The 14141-nt window shown below is 39.6% G+C and overlaps 1 protein-coding gene and 1 pseudogene across 1 annotated transcript in view; both read left to right on the forward strand.

The window, feature by feature from the left end:
• The window catches only part of LOC146462966 (gamma-crystallin D-like), a 49609-nt gene that overhangs the window by 19847 nt on the left and 15621 nt on the right, over positions 1 to 14141 (forward strand). The window lies entirely within an intron of this gene.
• Positions 9430 to 14097, forward strand: LOC146462968 (uncharacterized; annotated as a pseudogene).

The following is a 14141-nucleotide window of genomic DNA, read 5'->3' on the forward strand; positions in this document are numbered from 1 at the left end:
GCGGTTGTTTCACCCGAAAAGGTAAATCCACTAGGCTGAAACGGTTTCAGGGTTTCTACCCTGGGAATGGTAGTAATAATAATAATAATAATAATGATAACGATAATGATAATGATAATGATAATGATAATGATAATGATAATGATAATGATAATGATAATGATAATGATAATGATAATGACAATGACAATGACAATGACAATGACAATGACAATGACAATGACAATGACAATGACAATGACAATGACAATGACAATGACAATGATAATGATAATGATAATGATAATGATAATGATAATGATAATGATAATGATAATAATAATAATAATAGTAATAATAATAATAATAATAACTTAATTATCGTGTTACGAAAAAATGTAGCTGAGGGGAGAAGTCCCCTCTACTAATAGTGGACACCTAACTAAATCTAGCTAAAAAAGAACTAAAATTTACATAGTAAAACCATATTAAAATATTACAAATTTCTACATCAATCAATCGCAAAAAAAAAAAAAAAAACATGTAAACCACAGTCATTCTCGGCATAGCTTGCAGCCTCGACAGTCACTGACATTTGCAGCTAGGGCAGTAAGGTCCTGATTACGTATGGCACTTTTAAATTGCTTCAGAGAGGGTTTATATCTTATTCTAGGAGTGAGATCATTCCACGGTTTAGGCCCTAGGTAACGAAGCGAGTGTTTTCCATATGTCACCGAAGACAATCGAGGTTGAACAAATTCTCGTTTCCTTAAGTAATACGAGCCACTGTCTAATTGAAAAAGATTACAAAGTCTCTGTGGAAGTAATTCATGCTTAATCTTACACATGAAGATGGCAATGCCCTGTAATCGTCTGTTGTATAACGATGGTATGTCTGCTTTTGCCAGTAGTTTCTCGTAGCTAGAATGTTTGTCCTTAAAAACTGCCCTGAGTCCTCTTTCTTGTATGCGTTCAAGCTTTCTCCTATCGCTTGCCTTGCAGAAGTGCCAGGTGAGGTGGCAATAAGTAAGGTGTGGTAAAATAGCGGCTTTATATAGCTGCAGCTTGGCTTCTGTTGGTATCAGGTTTTTCAGTCTTATAAGGACCCCAATCCCTTGGCCTGCTTTTTTACACACGTTGTTAATATGATGGTTAAAGTTTAGTTTGCTGTCTATCGTCACTCCTAAAAGGTTCAGCTTCTTTGTCGACTCGATTTCGCTGCCTTGAATACTCATGGTCCAATTTGTTATCTCTCTTTTGTTCTGCACTGTCATGGTTCTATATTTACTATAGTTACCCTTTCCTTTCAAAAGTGACAGTGGTGCCTACTGGGTATATAAGAAAAACCCTATAAGGTCCTATGATTTTGTTTCATGGTATCGCTCCACGTAAATTGTACCTATCAGAGATACCAAAAACAAAAAAAACAAAAAAATACCCTGACCTGTTGAGAGTAATTGACATGTTTGATAACATGGATTAAGTTCAATTGCAAATTTTTTATCTTTTGAAGGTTTTAGAAAGGACTGTCATAAGCCTTTTCTTTACTTATACCCTGAAGAGAACCTTAAAAGCCGGTACAGATGTGCATGTGGACCTTTTGAAACTGGATACCCCAAGAGGTACCAAAACTATGACTAGCACCCCATCACTTTTATAATGGAATTCCTAGTTGTAATCGCTGTTGTACTCTCTCTATGTTAGAGAGAGTACAACAGCAAACCTAAAGCCCACTGAATCGCAATGAAATGGCCAAAATATGGCACAAAAATACTGGCAAGATATCAAGGAGACAAGGTAAGCCATTTTTGTTCAATTCATGCCCTATGTTTTCGAATCCAAAACACGTTCGTAAATTGCTTTTTAAACCCTTATAATTTACGCCATTGCGTAGCAGTCATCGTGGCACTCAAATTACAAAGGTCAAACAAAGGTCTTTATTTTGACGTTCGTACAGCTTGGGCTACCTGTGGGCCAACATATATGACGATGTCTTCCCAACATCAGAGGAGTACATGGCTGTACATAAGGCCTCTTTTGAAATAGCTTTCCATCAGATCCACAGGGCAAACTGTCGAGCACAATTTCATCACTCAGCTTTCTTCACTATCGCTTCACTGGACGCCATGTTTTCCAGTTGTAACACTCAGTCCCAGTACTTTGCGTCTACCTGCGTGCGCACAACTTTTTATTTTGTTTGCAGCGTGCGGGTTTTTTTGTTTGCAGCGAGCGGATTTGTTTTGTCTGCAACGTGCGGATCTATTTTGTTTGCAACGTGCGCATTTATTTTGTTTGCAGCGAGCGGATTTATTTTGTTTGCAACCTGCGGATTTATTTTGTTTGCAGTGTGCGGATTTATTTTGTTTCAGCGAGCGGATTTATTTTGTTTGCAACGTGCGGATCTATTTTGTTTGCAACGTGCGAACTTTTGTTGTTTGCAGCGAGCGGATCTATTTTGTTTGCAACGTGCGGATTTATTTTGTTTGCGGTGTGGGGATTTATTTTGTTTGCAACGTACGGATTTGTTTTGTTTGCAGTGTGCGGATTTATTTAGTTCAACGTGCGAACTTTTGTTGTTTGCAGCGAGCGGATCTATTTTGTTTGCAACGTGCGAGTTTATTTTGTTTGCAGTGTGCGGATTTATTTTGTTTGCAACGTGCGGATTTGTTTTGTTTGCAGTGTGCGGATTTATTTAGTTCAACGTGTGAACTTTTGTTGTTTGCAGCGAGCGGATCTATTTTGTTTGCAACGTGCATGCAGATTTATTTTGTTTGCTCTGTACGGATTTATTTAGTTTGCAACGTGCAAATTCTTGTTGTTTGCAGCGAGCGGATTTATTTTGTTTGCAGTTGTTTGCAACGTGCGGACTTTTTTTGTTTGCAGTGTGCGGATATATTTTGTTCGTAATGCTAAGAACCATTTTAGTTCTTTTAAGAGGGTTATTTTAAATAATTAAGACCCAAAACAGCTCTTATAAAGAATGTCGTTTCAGACATATTGGTGCAAGTTTAGTCCAGTTTAGAGTACATTTATTTTGAATATAAATTGGGCTAACTCGGCCACAAAATATGGGCCAATTTTCCTCCTTTCTGAAGACATGAAACGGCTCGAGAAAGGCTACTTTGGCCATCCAAGCGCACCATTTCAACCCTTTTGGAAACCAAAACTACCCCCCCCCCCCCCCCTTCCTATTTTCCAATATAGCCCCGCTGTCTCCGTTTCGGCTACGTTATACAGGGCTAATTCTGCCCTGTTTACTGGGGCCAAAACAGCTCCATTTCAAATGGGCTAAATTAGACCCCAAAAAGGTACTGTATTTTACTCACGGCACCGAAACGGCCCCAAAACAGATCTTTTCGATTCACAGTGTATAATTGCTATTCTAAAGAAATTGTGGAGCTCCGCTTTTAGGCTGGGCTAAATATATAAATTAAATTTGAAAGCCGAGAACAACTGAGAGGGCGAACAAACAGGCGAAATGTCAGTTGAAAACAACATGTGGTGAGCAACTCGATAAATTAAATCCAATTTTGCAGACAATGTCGGTAATTTTCCATATTGAACATATATCAAATTGCACACAAATATTTAAGTCGTTGCCATACGACAAATGTCCGTGGATAAGTTAATTTTTAACATTCACAGAGCTATATTCACAGTTATGGATCGTTTTCAGTGCTTTCATTTGAGGCCGGAGGCCGGACGTTTCGTCCGGTCGTTTGCCATTCCACGTCCGGTACTTTGAGATCAATATTGGCGATTTTTTTTTTTTTACTGTATTATATATTTTTCTTACTAAGGCATCTCAGAATAATCAATTACATTCTTCAAAACGGCCATATAACTCTTTTTTCTTTCCTTATTGAGCGGCGGGATATTTTATTGGTTTTCCCTCTTCATTTAAACGGAATAAAGTGACTATTTCGTTGAGTCGGTCAGTGAAACACGTGCTTCAGAAGGAGAGAGGCTTAGTGGGAATGAAAGTCAAGAGGCTGTAGATGAAATTGAAGACCACGAGGTTGATGCTGATGCTCCCACTGAAGAGGTCAGTTACACGAATACAGCTCTTCACGTTTAGAGTCATTACCTAATCACTTTTAAATTGCGAGCTTCAAAAGTGTTTTAACTGAACCAAGCTGCTGCTAAAACTTAAAGATCTGAGTGCTTACTCGGTTGCTATTCATTTCTTTCTCTCACAGGAGGTAGAAATGGCCACAGCTGCTCTTGGGCTTTGCGAGGTGAACTGCGACACAGACAGTGATGATTCAGGGTTTTGGCTCGGACCTTGATGATTAGACTACACTCTTGATGAATGGACTACAACCCAAGTTACCAAACATTTTTGAAAATCAAATAAATTCGCAATGATAAGCCAATGAAAATTCTGTTGTATGAAAGAAATGTGATGGTATATTTCCAGCCTGGTGAATGAATGAGAATGATGATTACTCTAGAAAGTGACGCAGGCATACTCGGAAAAAAGAAATCCGAGTGCTCCTATCAGGAGTCGAACCTAAGACCTTCCGATTACTAGTTCGGATGCTCTACCACTGAGCTACAGGAGACTCGTGGGAGCTAAGGCCATTAAACTAGGTTCATGGGACAAACATCCTGCATACTGCTAGGATTTGAATGTCAAACGTGTGGTATATGAAAGAAATGTGATGGTATATTTCCAGCCTGGTGAATGAATGAGAATGATGATTATTCTAGAAAGTGACGCAGGCATACTCGGAAAAAAGAAATCCGAGTGCTCCTATCAGGAGTCGAACCTAAGACCTTCCGATTACTAGTTCGGATGCTCTACCACTGAGCTATAGGAGACTCGTGGGAGCTAAGGCCATTAACCTAGGTTCATGGGACAAACATCCTGCATACTGCTAGGATTTGAATGTCAAACGTGTGGTATATGAAAAATTCTGTTGTTGCCATTCTCCCTCCCCCTCCCCCTACCAACTGACCATTTTCATTCAGTAATTTACTTTTTAAAGAGAATTTTAGTGAGCGGCAGCATTGCCTAGGAAACTGTTTCCTTGGTTCCAGAAACGCTGGAAATGGCGTTTCTGAGTATTCTATTTTAAAAATTTCCTGGGGGAACATGCCCCCACACCCCACTACGTGCTTGCGCCTTCGGCGCTCGCGAGGCGCCTTACGGCCCCAAGTAAACATCCACGTCCGGTGCTTTCAGAAGTATGTCCGCCACTTTACAAAACAGTTGACAACCCTGCGTTTTGAACATTTTGTGTTCAGGCGTGTAATTCATTCTCCATCCGCAGCGCATGCATATTTGTAAACACACTCTAAATTAAAAATTTTGGGCCACAACCATGCCATTATTTTTCTTGTATTCTCCTTTTGTTATCATCTACTTAGAAACTAAAATTATCTCTGTAGGAGACATATTCACACAGTTATTGCGTTCGACGAAGGAAGAACGCTTCCTAATCTTCTGCGTTGCCTGTTATCGCGTAGGTTCCCTGTGCACGCAAGCGAAAGCTGACCCGTGTTTCTTCGTTCCATCCATCCATCCATCCATGGTTACCTTTTCGGTGCCATTTTGAATGACGTCACAATTTGGTTGTGCAAAGCATTCTGCCTCGTGCTTCGCTGGAGTTTGTGTAAAGCGGCCAGCAGACTGTGTTCGTCTCACAACTAAAGTTTAGAGGTTTCGAACAAGGATATATACGGGATCATTTGCGATGAACAATACGGTGGCACACAGTTTTTCTCTCTCTGAATTCATGAGGTTTCTATAATAATTTTTTATGCTTGTTCAAGGCTTTCAATATGCTAATTAGATCGGAACATTCAAAATGTTTATCACTTCATAGCGGTGGGATTTTCGCGTAGAGTAAGCTTACATCCAAAATGTTTATTGCTTCATAGCAGCGAAATTTTCGCGTAGAGTATCAAAAATATCTTTCTTGTTGCAAGTAAAGATCGAGTAGTAGCAAGTAAAAGCAAATAGTGTACCGTCTCAGTAACATTTTCATCTCTCTGAATTCTCGAGGTTTCGACAATAGATTTTTATACTTGTGTCTGAGATCAAGACTGTCAATATGCTAATTAGATCCAACCTGAAAAATGTTTATCGCCTCCTAGAGGCGGAAATTTCGCGTAAAGTATAAAAAATACCTTTCTAGTAGCTAATAAATAGGAAGATTTAGTAGCAAATGGAAATATATAGTCAATCGCCTGCGGTAGTATTTTTATTTCTGTGTTAGATTTTTATGCTTGTACACGCGCATTTGGTTATCTGAGATCAAGACTTTCAATATGCTAATTAGATCTCCACATTCAAAATGTTTATCGCTTCATAGCAGCGGGATTTTCGCGTAGTGTATAAGAAATACCTTGAAATCTTGTTGTTATGCACTGGTCAATTGAAACCCCCACCCCCCCTGACCTGGGACAGATAGGGGGACTTGACAAAGGCCCTGATCAAATCATATCAAAACCTCCAGCCCCTGGGGAAGTCTTGAGATCAAATTCCCCTCCCCCTGGGAACAAATTGGAGGGGGATTAAAAAAAACAAAACAAAAAGAAACCCGTTCACACTGAAAATGTTAAACAGCACATTCAGTGCAGAGCCACTTTCCATTTAGTGCATCCACAAGTCCCACCCATTCGAAATGGAACCACTCTATAGGGCAGCCAGGATTGTCACAAGCAATCATATTACCAGACTCTGGACCGCGTAAACGTAAACAGTTTGCTTTATACGCAGTCAAGATATATATAACTCCAGAAAGGATGAGGAGATTTTAATGTTATTAGATGTTATTAAGTTCATACAATAAGCAGACTTGAATGTACATAAATGCTATTAAAAAGGAATTGTAGAGCTCCGCTTTTAGGCTGGGCTAAAGCTGTTTCTTGTTGATGTTGTCAAGTATCTGTTTGCTAATCTTTCCTATCTCCTGTTTTTTAAGGGAGAGGTTAACCAACTAAACAACATTGGCTGAGGTTACACTAGAGGCTTTACCATGGTAAAAATTGCTTTACCAAGGTAAATTGCGCAACCACCTAGTTAACGTAGTAAGGCCGTAGTCATAAAAAAATAGATTTGACGCTTTCCATGTACACTTTTTCGCATGATCAGTAAACTTATACGTGACGAGTACACTAAATGTTGACATGTCGCGTGAGTTCATATCGTCTGTAAGTTACTGAACTGTGACACGGCGCGTAATAAAATTATGGATCAACAGGAGAGGGTTGTATTTTCAATTGTTCCCATTTTGCTTTTAATTCTGCTGCTTAGACGAGCACGTAGAATTCGCCTCCTTCTTACATACAACTATTTAGATATTGGGACCAAAGAAAGTGCAGCGGTTTCGTTAATTAACCGTAGACAGCAAAGACACAGACAAAGAAGAGCGCGCAGGCCAACCTGGGTTTACCCTCGACCACAGGAATGGTTTGAGGAAATGTATAATAACCGGCTCCTTCGAGCCCTTTGGAAAGACCATTTCAGGGTAACACGGGAAACATTCGACTTCATTTGCCAGCTCGTTGAAAGGGACTCAAACACACGCGCGAATGCGCGGGAAAATAAATTTCACGTCAGTATAAAATATGAATCCACAAATGCATTGTAATTTCTGCGTTTGTCCAAAAAGATGACAAACTGTCAACAAAATAAGCATGGTTTAGATAGACAAGAGATGTACCCACCTCTTTGTTTTGGTAACTAGATTCTTATCTGAGGTCAAGTAAACTTTGTTCTTGCCGCTGTTGTCAGGGCAACTTACCAGAGTTAGGTTTACCAAGGTAAACTGAAAATTGGGGGTCACACTTGCGGTGCCGTTAACCATGATAAACTTGAGTTTACCATGGTTAACTTTCTCCAGTGTGACCTCAACCATTGACAACATTGCAAAAACAATCACCGAGAAACTAAGTATTATTGATGACCGCGTTGAAATGACTGCCACAAAAGAAGCTTTTATCACCCTAAAAGATCACAAGGACAATTTTGATTAATTAACCCGTCAAAACAGGAGATAGGAAAGATTAGCAAACAGATACTTGACAACATCAACAAGAAACTGCTGAGCGTCACGAAAGTAAACCAGTGGAAAAACACCTCCTCGATGCTACAATGCAGGGCGCGATGAAAGTGTTGTCCGATAGCCCGGGGCTAGTGGAGTTAGCGTTTTCTTATCGCAGCTTGCCCGACGGGCTAGCACCACCATTGGTTAAGTTCCTCTGTTCTGATGATGATAAAATTATTGAGCTTTTATACCAAAAATTGTATAGCAGAAGCCTCCTGAGGGAAAAGGACAACGTTATGAGGCCAAATAATCGTGGCATGACAACGTCTTGCGCCGCATTTTAGTTGCGTCCGTAAATAACGTCATGACTTTTTCTGTTTACATAAGCGGCCGAAATACATTTTTTGAAATGACAATATTTGCCGACTGACAGCGTGCAGTGCGAGACAATCAGTCTAATTAATTCTAGCCAAGTCACGGTTCAGTGGATTTTCTCGGAATTTTGGGTGCGTTTCGTTGGGAAAATCCAAATCCGGATTCTTGTTTCTTATTTTAAGGCTGCCAATTCATTATTAAAACAAAAAAGGCGCACTTCGTGTAAAATAAAATAAAAATAAAAAATAAAAAAAAAAAACAAGAAAAAACTTGCTGGAAGAAAAGCTAGCAGACCTGGCGCCATAATCGAGTTGCGTGTTTGTTTGTTTGTTTTTTTTCGGATGCTATAAACGGCACCAGGTCCGGAAGTTTTTGTCAGCTTGACGAGCTTTGAAGAGAATTTACTCCATCGAATGTCGACAGACTTCAGATTACAGTGGTAGTTTAATTGACCGATCGCAACGTTCATGACATTCACAAAAATAACTGTGTTGTGATTTCCATAAATTTATCAGGTATTTTTCACCGTCGACGGGTTAAAATGTAAACATCGAAGGAACGAACCCATTCGAGTGCAGAGGTTATTCTTCCTTTATTATTTCGCCCATGTTTGAATGAAATTTTACTCTGAGGCAGTCATTTGCAATTTATAAAAAAATTCTGGTCTTACAAAGCGGAATCAAAATATACGAAGAATAGGCCTTATCACGGTTTTCGACGCCATTTTGACGAGCAGGCAAACAGGCTTGAAATGGCTGATAACAGTATTTGTATGGAAATCCGATGTCCTACGGTGGCCCAAAAGTGTCACGGCAATTTCAACTTCGTTCACGGCAATTTCAATTTCACCACGGCAATTTCAACTTCGTTCACGGCAATTTCAACTTCGTCACGGCAATTTCAATTTCACCACGGCAATTTCAATTTTGTCACGGCAATTTCAATTTCATCACGGCAATTTTAACTTTGTTCACGGCGATTTCAATTTTATCACTACAATTTTTTTCAACCTGTCTAAGAACCGGAAATAGTCGCCTTGGATTCCAGAGGCCCATTGCCATCTGGGTAATAACCCACAATGCAGATGGAGCACATTGTTTGTGGCGGGACGTTTCGTGGAGGTCAACTTGGAGAGATGTTTTGTGGACATTGTGGTTCGTCCACAGTAAATTCACAACAGTTCTGTACAAATTGTGAATTCGGTAAGTCTTTAATCACTATACTTCCCAAAATTACTTTGAAAATTGTCGCGTTTGACGTTGAAAACGAGCGAATTATACGACGCCCCGCTGATCTAATTCATTTTGGTGACTGAAACAAACATTTCAAAATTGAACGATAGGCTAGCAGGATTAAGCTTAATTAAGTTTAGGCGATAGAGCAGCTTACCTTAAACTGTTAAGGTTACATTTGATACTGTGTTAGAGGTTATGCTGTCAGCTGAGTTCTACGACTTCGGGCATTAGTCATTTTCTCATCAGAATTAATTGTGCGAATATTAGAAAGAACCCGCGGTGCATCTCAGAAATTTACAGGACCAAAACAAAATTCTCTTTAAAAACGCCAAAACCGCCGATTCCAATTAGGAAACAAGGGGAATGCAACCAAAAAAATTAATTGAAAGACATTATGACATTATTATTCGGACACTTGGCTCATACGATGCAGTGTGGTATTGATTAAATAAACCTCTACAGTGTACCTTCGCATAACACTAGAACAATACAAACAGGCACATTCCATTCCACATTTAGCTTCAACATCTCCATGCATATTTTCCAGGGGCCAGTTCCTGAAAGGTGTAATAACTCTATTCCAGAGATAAATGTGCCTTATTCCAGGAATACCTTTATCCCCGGAATAAATTCTGTATTCCTAGAATAGCAGATTTATCCCTGGAGTAACTGTTATACCTGGTATAGTTTATTCCTCCTTCCAGGAACCGGCCCCTGGTCCTTATTTCGAGACTAGTCTCTCACAAAAGTTGGATTTATGCCCTTTAAGTCCTCTACACAAATCATATCCTTAACTACGGTCATAAAGACAGGGGAAATCATATAGTAGTAAAGCTGTATCTACATGTTTAAGGAGGGGCTAGTAAAAATTTTACTATACTGGACTTTTTAAACAAATCAGACCTTAGTTTAATATGCAGTGCTTTTTTTTTTTTCAAGAGCTCAAATTATAAAATAGAGAGTTATCTTGCTTTAACTAGCTAAAATGTGAAAATCCCCACAGTTCAACAAATTGACAAATGCCTCACCCCCAGGTAGACCACTGTTAACAATTGCCTGTTTGGGGGGGGGGGAGGGGGGAAATGAATTGACTGAGTGATTACCATTTTCATTAATCCTTGACACTTAACATACTCACTAGAGCAAATACAAGTTAAATTTTCATTGACTAGTGATCTGCTAAGAGATTCTCCCCTCTTCACTGAATGTATATCCAACTGTAATTCTAAAGGGAGTTTCAAAACGTAAATTGTGTAGAATGCTTTCATAGAAACATCAGCACTTCTTTAACTAATCAATTTAAGCAATGATATAATTTCTGTTCTTTCTAAAGCCCTTACAAAAGAATCACACCCAGGTCCAAGTGGCTCATTTAGCCAGGTAGAGAATCTTCCTTCAGCTCTGGCAAAAGAATCTGAACCAAGTCCAAGTGGATCATTTGGTCGTGTACATAGTTTCACCACTTACAAACGGCTGAAAGGTCAAGAATGGAAAGAAAGTGTGACAAAGAAAGGAAAAGGGAAAAAGGCCACTGAAACACCAGAACATCACAATAGTGAAGTTATTATTTAAATTGGGTTAGCTGAATAGAGTCCCAAGGGTGATTGTCTCAAGAAGAAGCATGGAAAACGTTTAGCATTAAGGGCAAATAAGAAAGATCCTCCAGCAACTTTGCTACAAAAAGCCTTGACCAAATGGAAAGGATATAAGAGCGATTGTTATTGTGAAGATGAAGAATATATCCTACTGCTGGAGGATTTCCAAGAAGCAATTTTTCTTCCTGGCACACATAAAGAGTTTTTTACTCTTGAACGATACCAACAAGAGCTTGGAAAGGACTTCAAGAGAATAACTTTGTATGTCTGCACCAAATCAGATTTTCATTTGCATGAATGTGGTGGATATGCTGAAGAAGAAGTGGGAAAAAGCAAGTGCATGGATGGCGATGATGATGAGAATGCTGTTGTCATTCTAGACTCTGTGTTTGAGAATCCAGGAACCAATGGACAATCACCTAGAGATGAAAGCAATGCCAATGATGATGGAATGCCTGGGCCATCTAGTATTTCACCTTTTGGGTTGGCTGGGTCGTTTTCTGGGTCACTTGTCAATGACCTTGCCTCCAGTGATACTGACGACGAAGCGATCCAAATCAAGAGCGATGAACAAGTTGCGTTGTCCCTACAAGAAGAGTTCAACCGAGAGATATCTGTATCTGACCTTGAACTCAGCCAATTACACGAGGGTATCGATCATCAGTCAGCAATTGATGATGAAGCTGGCATAGTTAAAGCACTAGAAAGGAAGGTGTTAAGAGAAAAAGAGTCATTGTACATTGTACTAAGAAGAGGTGCGTCATTAGAGAGAGTTCTCAACCTCTGGCGCAGAGAAGCAGGCAAAGTCTCTCCCGAACATGAACTTAGGATCAAGTTCCTAGGAGAAGATGGGATCGATTCAGGTGCATTGGCTAGAGAGTTCCTTACCTCAACAGTTCAAGATATTGGCACAAAGCTCTTTCCCAATGGCAGCCCAGTACACTCAACCAATGACATCCAAAATGGAAATTTCCAAGCGTGCGGGGAAATAGTGGCAACAAGCTTAGCCCAAGGAGGGCCACCACCATGCTTTTTAGCAGAATGTGTCTATGACACTTTGATTCTGGAGGGTGACATTGACTTTTCAAGTGTCAGTCCTGAACAGCATCTGACGTCAACTGAACGAGGGCTACTTCAACAGATACAAAGCAATGTTCTAGATCAACAAGAGAGTATCATTGACCATGGATACACTGGGGTTATCAATGAAGCGCACTTGGAGTCCATAACTGCCTCAATTGTTGTCAGTATATTGAGCAGGAGGGCCCTCTGCCTCAAGCAATTCAAAAAGGGGTTGCAACTTTATGGGTTGTCTGATGTCATTTCCAGATATCCTGAACTTACTCGAAGTCTGTTTGTTATGGGACAGCAACAAAAGGTGGATGCCAACTACCTATTTTCCTTGATGGCACCAGAATTTTCACCACAAGGTTCCTCACGTCGACACAATGAAGAGCACATCATGGATTACTTCCAAGACTTGCTTCTTAGTCTTGAGGATGATCAAATAACGGGGTACACAGAGCCTTGCCTGGAATCTCGAAGACGAATTAGATGTTCCGGAGCAATCTCCTACAGGAGAGCATCAAGAGAGTGAAACCTTCAGCACCCAAGATCTGACACCAGCTGGAGTACTTAATTGGCTGACGGGGCAGAAACACCGGGGGATAAGAAAAACAGACCTTGGAATAACTGTACAGTTTGACCCTGAATGTCTGAAGCGCAACTCTGACCACAAGCTGTTCTTTCCTTATGTGGGGGCCTGTGGACGCACAGTTACTTTTCCTGTCTCCCACCTTGAAAGTTTTGAACAATTTAAAGAAATTTTCCTCTTAGCATTTTGCAAAGGCCAAACATTTGCCATGCGCTAACATTTAGTTGAACGTAAGCCTTCAAGTCCTTGGCATAGCAATCAGTGCCTAATTTTTCTTTACAATACCATTACCTGACCAACGTAAAAGTGTCGAGAACAACCTAGATTGGTCACCAAATTAAATAAACTGTCTTAATCTTTGAACAAATTACCCCGAGCTGAAACAAAACGTTTACATGGAAGTAATAATGAGGAGAATACGCTTAAAGGGTTACTGGAATTATCATGTTAGGTCATTGTTAGATGATAGATTTACATGTTTGGTTGACAGGCTTACATGCAGTCCCCACTTCACACTAATGGTACATTTATCCGGGGCCAAGCAAAGGTGCTTTTATAAGTCAATCAAATTCAATGAAACTCCAATCCAATTAGAATTTGATTGGCTTAATTATGAAAACACAAAGTCAAGAGTCTTTATTATAAAATCAATCACTTATTGGCCTAAAACCTCCACCGGACGGCCTCAGATAAACTAGTTGAAGTGTGACAGGGAAGGAAAGTAATAATTTCATCAGATCGCATCACAGCAATAATGCTTGGTATGTTAATACCGCAGAAACAAAGCAATAATTATTGCATGGTTATTAATGGCAGATCTCACAGTTCCAACAGTTGAACCAGTTAAGTATGTTTGCCATATACCAGGGGTCATGGTACACATACAAACAGTTTCAGTAGAGTTCTCGAGATCTCTTCGATTCTGGTATTCTATGTGGCATAAGTTTGTTTTACGACAACAACAAAAATTAGTAAGGGCACATTGAATAACTAATGTTGATGTCAACTGTTAATTACGATGACAAGCAAGGTACCCAAAACAGTGACCAAGAATAATAACTCACTAATGCTAATTTTTTACATCAGTTGAGGAAAGGACTCTGTTACGTTTCAAATTATAATCATGAGTAATTTGAGTAATTGATGCTGTCTTAATTCCAGTTTTTTATTCGCTTTTTGTTTCAGTTCTATTTTGCGTGGACGACGCTGTATCAACAGAAATGTGAACAGCTGAGAAAGAACTCTAATGTTAAAATAATTATGACTACTTAATAAGAACAAGTAACTTTGATTAATTTTGTTTTAC

This window comes from Pavona decussata, unplaced genomic scaffold (genome assembly GCF_977016875.1).
Source record: "Pavona decussata unplaced genomic scaffold, jaPavDecu1.1 SCAFFOLD_182, whole genome shotgun sequence".
NCBI classification, from domain to species: domain Eukaryota; kingdom Metazoa; phylum Cnidaria; class Anthozoa; order Scleractinia; family Agariciidae; genus Pavona; species Pavona decussata.